The sequence below is a fragment of the Anopheles marshallii genome, chromosome 2 (assembly GCF_943734725.1).
Source record: "Anopheles marshallii chromosome 2, idAnoMarsDA_429_01, whole genome shotgun sequence".
Taxonomy (NCBI): domain Eukaryota; kingdom Metazoa; phylum Arthropoda; class Insecta; order Diptera; family Culicidae; genus Anopheles; species Anopheles marshallii.
The window spans coordinates 16,410,620-16,424,267 of record NC_071326.1 but is presented as its reverse complement, the minus strand read 5'-3'; positions in this window follow the sequence as shown (position 1 = coordinate 16,424,267).

Here is a 13,648-nt window from a genome sequence, read left to right as displayed (position 1 = left end):
CAGAAATTGATAAGCAAACAAATTGCGTTATGTTCGATCCAATTGGGCAGAGCATAGCGCGCGTGTGTACTAGAGATGGGAAATTTAATTCGTTTCAAGGAATTAAATCCGAGTTAAAGAGTTCGAATGAAGATCTTGTGGGAGTTAACTCGCGATTTAAATCGTGAGTTGAAGGTCGCCGTGAAGAGTGAAATCCTAATTATTTTGAATGATTTTATTCCCTGCGAATGAGTAAAATCGCGAATGAGTTATAAATATTCTTCTTGGAGATTTGAATTAACTCACTCCCTACACTCCCCTCACTCAAGATTTAAATCATTCATTCATTCTGAATCATTGTGCACATCACTAGTGTGTACGGAGCGTATCAAATGCGCGTCACTCCGGGTATACATCACTTAGCCTTATTCGGCTAGATATTCCTACGCATCGAACCTACGCCGCGCACATGTTTTCGCATCTGGTTAACACTGATGGCCGTTCAGCGAACCCATCGAGATGATAAGTCAAACAAACGCGATCGCCGGCGCGATCGCGCATTTTGGACGGTTCAGCGGATGCGCATGAAGATGTCTTCTCCCGAATGCTGACCTTCGTATGTGGCGGCGGTAGATGTTGCTAACTGTTAGGCAATGCTACGAACGCTTCGGTAGACCCATCCCCGTTTTGGAGCAACCGGGACCGAGCCACACAGCCGAATCACCGCTGCACGATCGCTGTTGATAGGGCCATAAATGTTAAGGTTGATTAAATAAACCTGCTCGAAAGGGCCTACACGTTTGCCACCTGCGATGCGCTTCGCTGATGATTATCAGCCACCAGCCATCATCCGTGCAAGCGCCCAGGGCCCTCGGCTCAATATCTCCCTCAGCACGACCAAAGGGCAAACCTGACGGTTTTTTTGTGGGGTGGCATCTTCGTTGAAGACTGACATGTTTTGCGTAAGCGTTCATGCCACGAACGTTAACTCCCAAAGTTTGTCTGTTGATCACCACATCGGCACCTGCCCGAACTTGGCCAGGCAATGAATCAAAGGCAGTGAGCTTAAACATTAAACCTATCAGTACATAATTCATCGATCGATTATTAAATCTTGCCTCGCTAATTGACGATAAACCAACGCGTCGTTTGTTATTCCGATCTGTTGTGTAGATACTGATACCAAGGCGATGGCCAGATGAATGTTATGTTCTATCTAAAACGATGGGACGGCCTCTGCAAATCACATGTAGAATATCATCCGACCAACAGATCCGATGTGTCATGTTGCGGAATAGACGTGTCGATGCAGGAACGTGTTAAAAATTAATTTTATACATTTTTGAAATTCTCAGCCTCACAGCTCCACTGTTGTACCCTTTGCACGAAGAATCAGGTTGCTCCTATGTGGATGGTTCTTCGGTGCGATAGACACCACAAAAACGGGGCCTGCACCTTGTAAGGAATTTCATTCACGACATGTCCGCATGCCTGCTAGCTTCAGCACAGCATCGATCCTTTACCGCACCCGAGTGTGATGGCTGTCGTTAGGTGAAGCATGAAATCTAATTATGTAAATTGCCTGCTAAAATCTTTGACTGACGTGTAACAACAGTTTTCGGGGGGGAGTTTTTTGGAGTTCCTTTTTCCTTCTTGGAAGTTCCTTTTTTTGCCTAATGATAGAGTTTCTTCTTCCTAGTCCACGCGCACCCATATCTCCATCCTAGACCGGCCGTGTGCGGCTTTTACCCTGCGGTGATGCACAAAAAAAACACACACACTCACCCAATAAACAAGCACTCAGTAGACGAATTGACCATTGTGCGGAGCACCGGTAATCTAGACAACTTTTCGCAAACTCCCTGGCCCGTTAACGAATGCTGGCAACATAGGAATGGCGAAAAACAAGAACACACCGAACCGAAAAAACGGGTTTCGTCGAATTCGATGATTGATCGAACAGTCGTCAAATGGTAGCCGGGAATGATCGACGGTTCAGGATTGCGATAAACGAGCAGCAAACGAGCGAATGGCGTTACGGTGCTGGAAGGATAAAACGGGATGAAAGTCAAATGCCGCACGCCGAATGCCAGCTGACACGGCACAACATCTCCATCAAGGAGGGTGAGAAGGGCACGTGCTGGCGATAGACAAAATTGTTTCAGCACGATTCAGCCATCCGCAGTTCGTGCGCTGATGAATCAATGAATCCATGTTTTGTGGACGATAACTCGTTAGAATTGGGCCTTCAAAAAAAAAAACAGTAATCATCAGAACTATGGAATTCTCCAAGACTATAAAAGAACTTAGCAAACCCTAAAATATAAGTAACCCAAGAAATAAAATATCCAATTTTGTTCATCTGTATCTTCTACTGACGCTATACTCGAATGCTCAATGTGGGAAGTATATAAGATGGTGATCAGACGTATCAGATGAACATGATCTGCTTTCATTGGTTATTACCGCGATCATGAATTTTAACCTTTGACACATACGATGGGTTGCATTTATTTCTTGCTTTTTCTGCTACAATCCTTTTAAGCAATTTTTGTTTCTTTTCGCTACGAGATCTATGACCATTCGGTATTCGGTCATCCATAAGCATAACTTCCTGCGTGCATGACATGAAGTAAATGTTAGCTCCAAATGCTAAATTAATTGAATAATCTCTCATTTCTGGCCAACGACCACTAGTCTTTCGGACAATCGATTAACTCTTTCCAGCGTGGGTCAAGTGTATGGATCTCGAACAACTTTCGGCAATCAAGATTAATGATGTGTAATGTGACGTACCATCCATTGAAGCAAGAAACGACGGCAAAGCTGCGTTAGGTTAATTTGTCTTTTTCGTGTCTCTCTATCTCTCTCTCTCTCTCTTTTTCACACAAAGTTCCCCCAGTTAGCATTATTCGCAATGAAATAAATATAATTACATTTTGCTAGGTTTGTTGCTGTGCCACGAATAACACACTGTCCCTTTTCCGCATTTAGCACATACGGATCACTAACAACACCCGCAAACAAACCATCCGTTGAATGGAGATAAATGTCCCCATTCACGCTTCCGTGGTGATTGCGTAATTTCTCGCAAGGTCGTTCGATGATGAGTCGCATTATTTGTTCCCATCGCGTTCTTCATCGCCTTGCTGTTGCGTTCGTCAAGTGCGTCCAGGAAGCGTTCAGCGTACACCGACATTTCACAGCTGACGGTTGGACGACGGATTGCCCGAGAATCTGGCAGCCGTACGATCCCTTTGGTCCAAACCGTACCTGCCATTTAAGATTTGCCGTCAGGCGGTTGAGCCTCTCTGAATCAACAACCGGGCACCGCTGATAGTGTTTGCCCGCTGCTTCGGAAACCAACAAACGTGAGAACAAGTTGTTGACCGCTCCAATGTAAACAGCGTCGAGAGTTACTGAAACAAAACTAAGAATTCAACCAGCTGACTCATAGACCACAGTTGATTGCTAACCCCGTGGCAGGTGTTTTTGAAAACCAATCTTGATAACATCGAACCACTTTGTCAATGGAATTGTAATTGTTTTGGAATAATTAAGAACAATATTTTCAAAAACACTGTTCTGGATCATGAAGCATCACTGATCACTTAGCGTGACAAGGAATGCGGTATGCGAAATTTAGTTAAAGTGCTCATTTTAAAATCTCAATAAGAAAACATAAACTTATAAGAGTAATAAAGAGTGATGGATGACGATCGATTTAATGATCGATTATTGAACATTTGTCAGCACTTTGGCTCCTGCCTGTTGAAAACTTTCAAGTCAATCAATTCTCTTACTGTCGAGAAGTCACCACATTGATTATTTGCATACATGCTGATTGTAACTCTCCGCTGGAAGTATTAATTTAAGCACAAATTTTCAAAAAAAATTTCCACATAAGCGTACATAAACCTGAAATGATCCTTCACACCTCCGACGCAACAAGTTTAAGCGCAATCACCGGATGCTGTACACTCTTCTAGCCATTTAAGCGTACCGGCCTGCGGCTGGATAGGTTTGCACTTACAACTTTACATAAATTACAGCGCTGCACATAAAACAGATCAGGGCAAACACAAATCATGCCGGGGTCTTCCTACTCACCTTCATCATGTTATGTAAAGTAGCGCCCCGGGCTTCAAATGACATCGCCCCAACGAATGGTTTCAACCTTCCGTCAAACTAGCGAACTGCATTGCGCTGAAGATGAAATGCACATAACGTATGGGTACAACAACACCATTTACCACACGTCCGATGGCATTGCATCCCACGCTCGGTGTGTTCAAATTGCACATCGTTTACTATTTTCGGTTGAACCCGTGCCGCGGCAGTACCTTCACAGACCATCCCGTCTGGCACGGTGACACAATTTCCACGCTGCACAAAACCTGAACTTTTGGTGACACAGTTTTGCTTTAGCTAGGGCACAAAAATCCCCCTTCGCGTGCATTTGAACATGGATGCTGGCATTGAATAGTGAGCATTGCCTGCATGCCTCTAAACACGAACCTACAGGGATGCCTAAAACATGGAATGGCGTAGAAAACATTGTTCCTCCCCCAAAATCCTACCGCCGCTTACACGAACAGTAGTGTCGAAAGTGAATTCTATGGTGCACAAAAAAAAACAAGGTGTCCCACTATGTTTACACCCCATCTCGTGTAGGCAATAACCTACCAATACCCACTCATTACAATGGCTCAATAAAATCGCTCTTTTACGATGCAGTTTATGTGATATTTTGTGTTATTTATTTTATCGTACTGTTTGTCAACTATGGGCACTTCCTTTTTTTTCTTTGCTCCCTCTTTACAATGTTTCGCGTAAAGCCCAATTCTTCTCCTCCTTTTTGCTGGGGGTATCGTGAGGTGATCGTGTGCAACATGATCCCAAACCACTACCGCACCCATTTGCACGAATCGTGCGCGTTTCGTTGGGTTTTATTTTATTGTTTTTGTGTCGTTTGCCACAATCGCCACCACCAAACATTCTCACTCGCGCACGTTCATTTTCATCCCGCGTGCGAATATGCGGCACTCGTCCGCTACTGAGTCAGACAACGCACCGGGTAAGGAAGCTGTTTTGCCGACGTCGTGTCTGCAAAGTTCGTCCGCACAGCCTCTACCGATGGATGCTGTCTGCTGAGCAGCACTGTGAATTCAAGGATGGTTTTCTACGTTGCTGTTGTGTGGTGTGATTGATTTGCATAAAAAGTAACCACCCCGAAACGAAAACCGGCACAACTTGTTCTCGCTGCCGGAAACCGATCTGCATTTGGAATGAAAAAGGGGGGGAGGGGGTCTAGGTGTTTAGGATAATATTTAAGCCGCGTATATAGAAATAAATTGACGTTACTGGTTTATTGATCAATTTCAATCGTAGATAACGATTGCGGTGTGCTACGATTTGCATGTTGCACGAAAGCTGCCCACAAACGACCCACCCTTATTGCTCATCTTTACGAGAATTCCTCGAAAGAACTGGAACTCCTGGTGGTATCACACACCGTTGAAGTAGCGAAACTTTTTTGCTCATTAGCATAATATTTTTATGTATCGAAAAATGTTATCCAGAATCGTTTAATGATTAAAAAAAACCGGTATTCATTCATTGGATTTTTCAATAGGTGTGCATCGCCCAGCTTTAGCGGGAATTCCTTCACCTACACCGGCAAGCTCCAACTCATCCGTTGAAGCGTGCTAAATTTCTACACATCTTCGTTGAAAATGCCGCCACAACTCATAAAACCTATACCGGATCGGGTGTTATCGGATGGGACATAATCAATACAGCTGACATGGCGTTCGCATAGGCACCACGCACAGGGAAAGACTGTACAAAACGATCGCAAATAAAATACTGAACCTTCCGAACCAGTTAGTCTCGATTCGTCGTAAAAACATCAGCCATAATTTATGAGCGGCATTAGACGATAAACTATTAAGCGTTAACGAGCGGTTGGAAGCGTTACCGACAGCTTCGAGCGTGTCTCGCGTACCGTTGTTCCTGGTGTACTTAACCGCCCAAAATGTCATCTAGATTCGATGGTGATTTATAGCGTATATTTATTAACAAATTTCCTGCTTTTAATTAGCATCGTTCATCCGTTTGCGCACACTGTCACAATCAATCGATGTCAAGGTACATCTACTCCACAACATAATATAGGTACGTTTCCTTCGCTCATCCAATTGATGTGTTCCTCCATCGTAAGGATACGGTGGTGGGGTATGTTGCCTTATTTGACCCGCCCGAACGGAATCGTGAGAAACGGAAGGTTTACAGCAACACGATTCAAACACACAGTGCATCGTGTGGTCGGATACCATATGTTTCGAAAACACGGCAATGCAATTTTCAGCCGTGCATAAGCTGTTAGTAACATGCTTTCCTTCACTTGTTTCTGGGCCTGGATCAGCGTAATACCCGCGCCGTAAACTATTGTCGATACCGAGACACCGGCAATGGATTAATTTATTTCGAACAGATTGTTTTTGGCCCGCATTTGCTGTATCCGATAGGTGAAGTAATTGTTGCCCTGGTGGTTGTTCATCGAACAGCATGTCTCGAAGCGCCCAGCATGCAGTCTCTTAACCTCCCCCCAACTGCCCCCTCAAGCAGTGCTTTAATTAATTTCAACATCGTAAAACAATTGTACGACGAAAATGCTTTCCGCTCATAGTTAGTTTCCTCCGCTGTCAAGCCACGGTACCGTTTCATGTCGGGTTCCGAGCCGAATTGACGCTTATCGCAATCGAATATCTTCGACAAAGGTGTTTTACAAGCATAGCATTTTATTTTTCTTTACAATTTTTTCTCGCGTTGTGAGCGTTTGTACTGAAACGTGCGCCAACACTAGCTAACCACTGCTGAGGATCGTTACTCCTGCGGGAACGATAGTACACGCGGCTGATCCGCCGCCGGGGGTAATGGATTAACTTCTTGTGATTAATTAAACTGTCGATAAGCCGATCTCGTTTCCATTACCCGCCAATGTTGGTTTTAAAAGCCAATCATACCATTTTACAAGACACTCCGGCATGGGGTGAGATTGGAAACAGGTTCGTGTCTTATGCGCGCGCTTAAGTTTTTCGTGTGGCACAGTCAGCTGGTATCGTAAACATTGCTGTTTACTGCCACGCAAACACTTGTCTGTGTATATAGCAAGCTTTTTTGCAGGTTTGAACGGTTTCTATTCTACTTCTACGTGGTATTTTTTTCATACATATTTTAAAAAAAGTTTCATTGATGTGTAAAAAAATATTTTGCCAACAAAATACAATGATTGCGTACTTCATTGATTGCGCTTTCCCACAGGGTTGTAGAGATCATCATGCCGGTTGTAAACATGATCTGTTCGCACCGAAAGATCATTGAGTGCATAACAATGTTATTGAAATGCTAATGAGAAAAACAGATCTACATCCCTTTCTACCAGTGATCGCACAAGGCATGATGATCTTCGTTCCTGTTACACGCTAGTTTCACTCTATCATTTCAATTACTTGCCAAAGAGCCATTTAATTCTATAAACGCCTGTCAATACCGCTTAAAGTCCATTTATACCTCCAGCGGTTCGGCACATTACCCTGCGCCTCCATCCCATGTTCTCCACTTGTTTCGTTCAGATGGAGCACAGCAATTTGCACGTACACAAACCGAAACCGTTTCGCCCGAGACAATGTCCGCACGAATTGTTCTACGTGGTGCATCTTAATTATACGCTGCATCAGGTGCTGGACACGCTGAGAAACAATGGTTGGGCGCATGTAAAAGGAGACGTTGACATGAAAAGTCCATTTGAAGGGCAGCAAAAATGGCATCGGAAAACTTGTGCTGTGAGTTACCGGTTAAGGTTGCAAATAACCGTTGGTAAGAAAAGAGTAGATAGAATCTGATCTCACGAACTGGTGCCCGCAAAGGCCAAACGGTTCAGGTGTGAACATTATTTTTCGAAGAGCATGCAATACCTCTACCATGTACCACATTGAGTAGGATGGTATAAAAATCTTACATCAACGTTCAATCGCCAATACGCGGCCAAACATGCAGGCCGGTTCAACGTAACAGAAAAAAAAACGTTACAAACGTCCCCGTTTAATGTGTTACTAAAACTGATGCACAAGAACTCGTTATAAGTTGCTGCAGCAAGTGCGCGTGTGCTATCTTCTTCAATCGGCACACGCCAGTGTTGATGGACACCATCTCAACTGCAATGCGCGACAAGCGTGTGATAGCATGCAAAAGGGGGTCTTTAAGTTTGCGTGGCACATAAATGATAAATTACCATCGGCGCCTCCACACAGCAAATAGGCTGCTTCCTGGATCGGTCTACACCATCGTCCAGCCGGTCAGTTCCCTGCATAGCTATACCACCCGAAGACGTGTCAGTGCGGGGCACGATCATGTTACCTCCGGCCATCTCTACACCCCGTTCGATAAGACGCACGTACCAATTAGCTTAATCGCCAATTAAAACCTAATCAATTTCTCAAGCCAGACAAGGAACAACGCAGGCGTGAGCAATGCGTATCAACGACTGTGTCGACCAATTAGCGCGATTTATCATAGCACCCGGCTACTCGGCATCAGTTCATGTACGGCCTAATCGTCTGACAAGCCTAAAACGTAACATTAAAGTGATGTTGGTTTATCTCATCCACGGTGAAAGGGACATTTTATAATGGAGCCTTGGAACGATACATTACCTAAAGGATTATAATTAACATAAGCGACCTATCTTTAGTATGGATGAATTAAATTTTTATTTGTTAAACTACTATCGAATGTCCTCGAAATTCTAAATTTTCTGAAGATGTTGCTGGTTGCGTTTCATCATCATCGGTCGTGAAGGGTGATCATTCCTCAGCACCTGCATTCGTAGCTCATAAAGCTGTTCGAATTCATCATTCCATCGATGTACCCACTGACCCAAAGTACTAACCGCGGGTGTATAACAAACACTGCCGCAGTTTGCACGATGGCAGGTGACTAATCGTTCACTGAACAACTCTTCACCGCTTGCGCAACGCATTCGCGTCACAGCATTCCGAGCACTGGCGTTGCCAGCGTGGTGGAATGCCTAAAAGCAACGCCGCCACGGTAGACTCCCTGGCGCACGACGAAACGAACCTCAAAGTCACTCCGCTCTCGATTGACAAGCCGGTTTGGCAAATTGACCGACTGGTTGACAGTGAGTTAGTTCGTTCGTACACAGGGCGCCTCCACCATTCACCGCCCAGCACCAACCGGGCAAACAGGCACGGTGCAGGTGTGCGCAAGTGACAAAATCAACACGCACTCATAAATATCTATCAAACGCGCCAGCCGAATAGCTGGAACAAATCGGCACTCCCGCTCTACAGCTGACAACGGTGAACCCGGTGCGGCCGTAAGTGGCATCGACTGATCGCGTCGCGTAGCTGCACTTTTGGTCAGCTTCACTGCAGGACGCTTCTTGGTGTGTGGTTGTGTGTGTGTCTTTTTTTTTTGTTTCTTGCCTCGTGCGCATGGCTGACAGCAACTGACCCCACACTCTTTCACTCCAGGCCGAGAGCCAACAACAAATTATCTAACAAAATAAGGCGAGCCACCACAGTCAACGAGCCTAATCGTCGGTGACTAGAGCGACGGCCTAGCTTAGCCAGTTGGGAAAAAATGATCAACCGATGGACAGGTTGTTTGGCTGGTCGGTAAAAGCTAGGTTTCTCGCTTGATGCTGTTCCAAATCACCGGGACAGGAGGCGGACAGCTCGTCATAGCATGTGCTTTTTTTTTTCTTCAGTCTTCATTTGCTATAACCACCTAGTGTTGTCGGTGGGTGAATAGACGGATTGCAAGTGTCGGAGGTGCTAAGCATTAGAAATCATTAATTTGATTAGCATAATATTTTAATTTTAAAGAGTGCCACTTGACTCGTGTTAGGACGCTCAAAGAAAAAAAAACCAGTAAAACAAAGCACGTGTTCGAAAGAGTGGGAGAGAGAGAGCAAAACACGAGCATTGGAAAGGAGTAAGCTGCTGTAAAAGGAGTGAAGTAAAGTTGTTATTTTTACTATTTCACCTGCCCGCGCGACAAGCACGTGCTGGCGTGATCCAAGTCAATTGATCGAACATAAACGTGAGCAAACTGGCGCGACTAAGAGGCTTCTAAAAATAAACAATTTGACAGTATGCACAAACATCGACCAGCGGAGATACAGATATGGGCATTGGGACACAGTTTATAAGGGGTTGCTGCTAAATATTACTATCTACATTGGTCAAAACCGTAGTAAACCTTGTTAATCAATTAGAATTTTGCAATCATATCGATCTAGAGTTTGTTAATAATTTGTTGATTCCAAAAACAAAGCAATTAATTATTTTCAATGGTCATTTTTTTTTCAGCTGAACGGTTACTGAGCATAGAACCGTCGGATCTGCATAGTCGGACTCGGCGCAGCATTGAGGAGTTTCCTAACAACGAATACATTGTCGAGGTGCTCGTTGTGGTCGATAACAAAATGGAGCGATACCACGGTGCTGATCTCAAATCCTACGTTCTAACGCTGATGTCCATTGTAAGTATCGATCGGTGAACGAATGGGACATTTTCGCCCTAGAATAACTTACCGATAGCTGTTTTCCAATTTTAGAGCTCATGTTACCAATAGGCCATCAGGAGCAAACCATAACTAATTGCTTTACGGTACAAACCGTGTAATACAACGCGAACAAAAATATTGATGCTAATCCTTCGATGTCTAACATAAAACCCCGACACATTTTCCCCTAATTGCATGACGCCGATGCTTATCGGAAATATGGTACAGGGCATATTGAATCCGTTGCGGCTGGTTTCGCATCGTGCTACACGCAACTCTGGAAGGCTTACCCGGCAATGCACGATCGTGTATCGATCATTGTTCATGTAGATAATTTATCGCTCTCGAAACACCTTCTACCGGTCGGGTAGCGAATATTTTTCTTTTCTTAACCATACCCTATTCAATTACGCACCGAAGAAGCTTTAACGCAGAATTTACGACGTGCAGGCGGGTACAGACGGGACGCTAGATGCAAGATGCAAGCGAAATCCCTCCGATTTGTGTACAGGAATTTCTTACCTTCATTGCGCCTTCGACAAAAGCGTCTACACCGTCCGCAACATACCAAAGCATGTTCTTATCGCAAAGACCCCAAAGGCTCGGAAATTGAATTGTTTTACCGGAATGCGCCGCGAACTACGCGCTACCGCATGCGGTACACGCGTCTCGGTTGCAGCAGCAAGCACACAAAATTGCACCTTTGCAGCTGCACAACCGACGCACACCGGTTGCACACCGTGCGATCGTTTTGCCTATCGGAATTGCTTAATCTCGCGCGTCATAAATTATGCTACGGGTTATTGCGGGTGCAATTTGTGGCGAGATGGTGTTTTCTATTTTCTTTTATTAATGTGCTATTTCACTTAGCTCACGATTTACAGTTTAGCGAATGTTGCGGCGTCGACTCACTCGCTCTCTCACCTTCTAATTTCTACCTTTTGTTCCCATCCCATCTAGGTTTCCAGTGTGTACGCCGATGCTAGCATAGGGAGTTCAATGAAGATAGCTGTGTCGCACATATCCTACATTCATCACGACCTTAATGCGCAAATCGACGCCGTCGAGAAGGGGCTAGTAGGTAAGAACCGGTGCCGCATTCACAATTAAATCGAAAATCTAACTGTTTCCAGTAGTAGCTACTTCATTGCCAGTGACATCGCTCTTTCGGAACATTTCCGAACACCCCCCGGTTTTACCGATCGAAAGCACTGTTCGTCTGGACATTGTTGCCAAATGCTGAGCCATATAAAACGCAACGAACAACCAATAACCAGCATGTTTTACAATCGCGCTGAAACCTTCTGCGATCAATCCGCGAGCTGCGCGGCGTATTTTGTTGTTTGTTGTTCTTGTGAAACAACGGCTTCCACGATGAGGCCATCACGTGGGAGTGTACAACGTGACAACGGCACTGGGTCAGAGTATGTGCGCGGTAGGACCGCCATGTGAAAACTCTATTACCAGTCCCGATGACAAATGGGACAACTCTGGTAAAACAGTTGTCTAGACTCCGTTAGAATGGTTGTTGCTGCATTGCCAGCATCAGGCAGCAGCTGCAGTGGATTCCCAAGAGCTCGAATATTTCATGAATGTTTTTTTTTTTTTTGTTCGCAAAAATTTATCTTACACGCGCCGCTGCGTAAAACAAACTATCCTGCTGGCAGGAGAGATCCCTGGCGCGCACCTTTTCCAGCGGTGGCGTGTGAAAATTTGATCAATGCATCACCCCCAACCGGCTGTGCCAAACGATGGTCTGCCCGGTGGTATTTATTTGCGCACGTTCACGGCGGAATATTGTTTGGCAGGATAGAGTGAGCTAATAAAGCGGTTGCGAATGCGTTTGTGTGGCCCCGCCGGCGATAGCTTAGCAAATACACAAGCTTGTTGTGGATCTAATCGACTCCTGCGCCGTAATGCAGGCTGTACATTACTGTGGGCACAGTAACTGTGCTAGGGAAAGCCACACAAAGCATCGTTTAGTTAATATACTGAACTGCTAGCCATTTGCAAATTAATGAAGCCGTTAGCGTTAGTTTACTGAATTGGCACTTTCGACCATTTTGCTAACTAACCTTCATTGTTTAGCTCAACGATATATTCTCTCAGTCATTCCCGCAATATCGTATGTAGCACTATGTTTCAAGTTAATTTGAATGCGTGAATGAAGGTTATACACTCAGAAGCTCTGCGAAATGGTCACCGCTGAAGTAAGAGAAAAGGATACTACAACTGCCACCATTATACTGCTGCTTTACTTGAAAGGAGCACAGACATCGTTCCGAATTTAACCACCAAAAGTCCAATGCAGTTCTACATATCGTGCTTTTCTCTGTAAAATATTTTTCTCAATGATTTTAATTTCCCCACGCATTCAATCACACAGTTACTCATCTGTTTGTTCACTATCCCAGGGGTGTCGGCTTCCGATATGCTGCAAGATTTTTGCCGGTTCAAACAATCGACCAACATCCACCACGACGCTGCGTTGCTCCTCACACGCGAGCAAATCTGTCGCAACCCGGTCGAAAACAACTGCGACACGCTTGGACTAGCGGAGCTGGGCACGATCTGTGGGAAGACGGCATGCGCCATCGTGCAGGATAATGGGCTGTCGGCATCCTTTACCATCGCTCATGAACTCGGCCACGTGTAAGTATTTTCTGGTGTAGACGACAACGCTTCGGTTTAGTTCCGTCTTACTATTTACTCTACGACCTGCTCGATACGGAAAGTCCGCACGCCACATTAACCAACTGGACAATCCGCCTAACACGAACCAATTACTCATCGCGCGTACACCCGGCATAGGTACCGGCCCGGTGGATGCGCAGTAATCCGATTTTATGCACGGCGTGCACCGATATGGAAGGCAAACGAAGATTGCACATTACTTACTTCCTAGACACGGACATGATAAATGGTTTGGTTTAGGGCACATTGCTGAGTGGTTGAACCATTTTGCCCACACTTACCTGCACTCGCCAAAGCTCCCACATCTCGCTCGTATTAATCAGCGCACAACGGACGGCAGCAACAATAAGAAAGAAAAAAAAAACACTCGGATGAAAGATG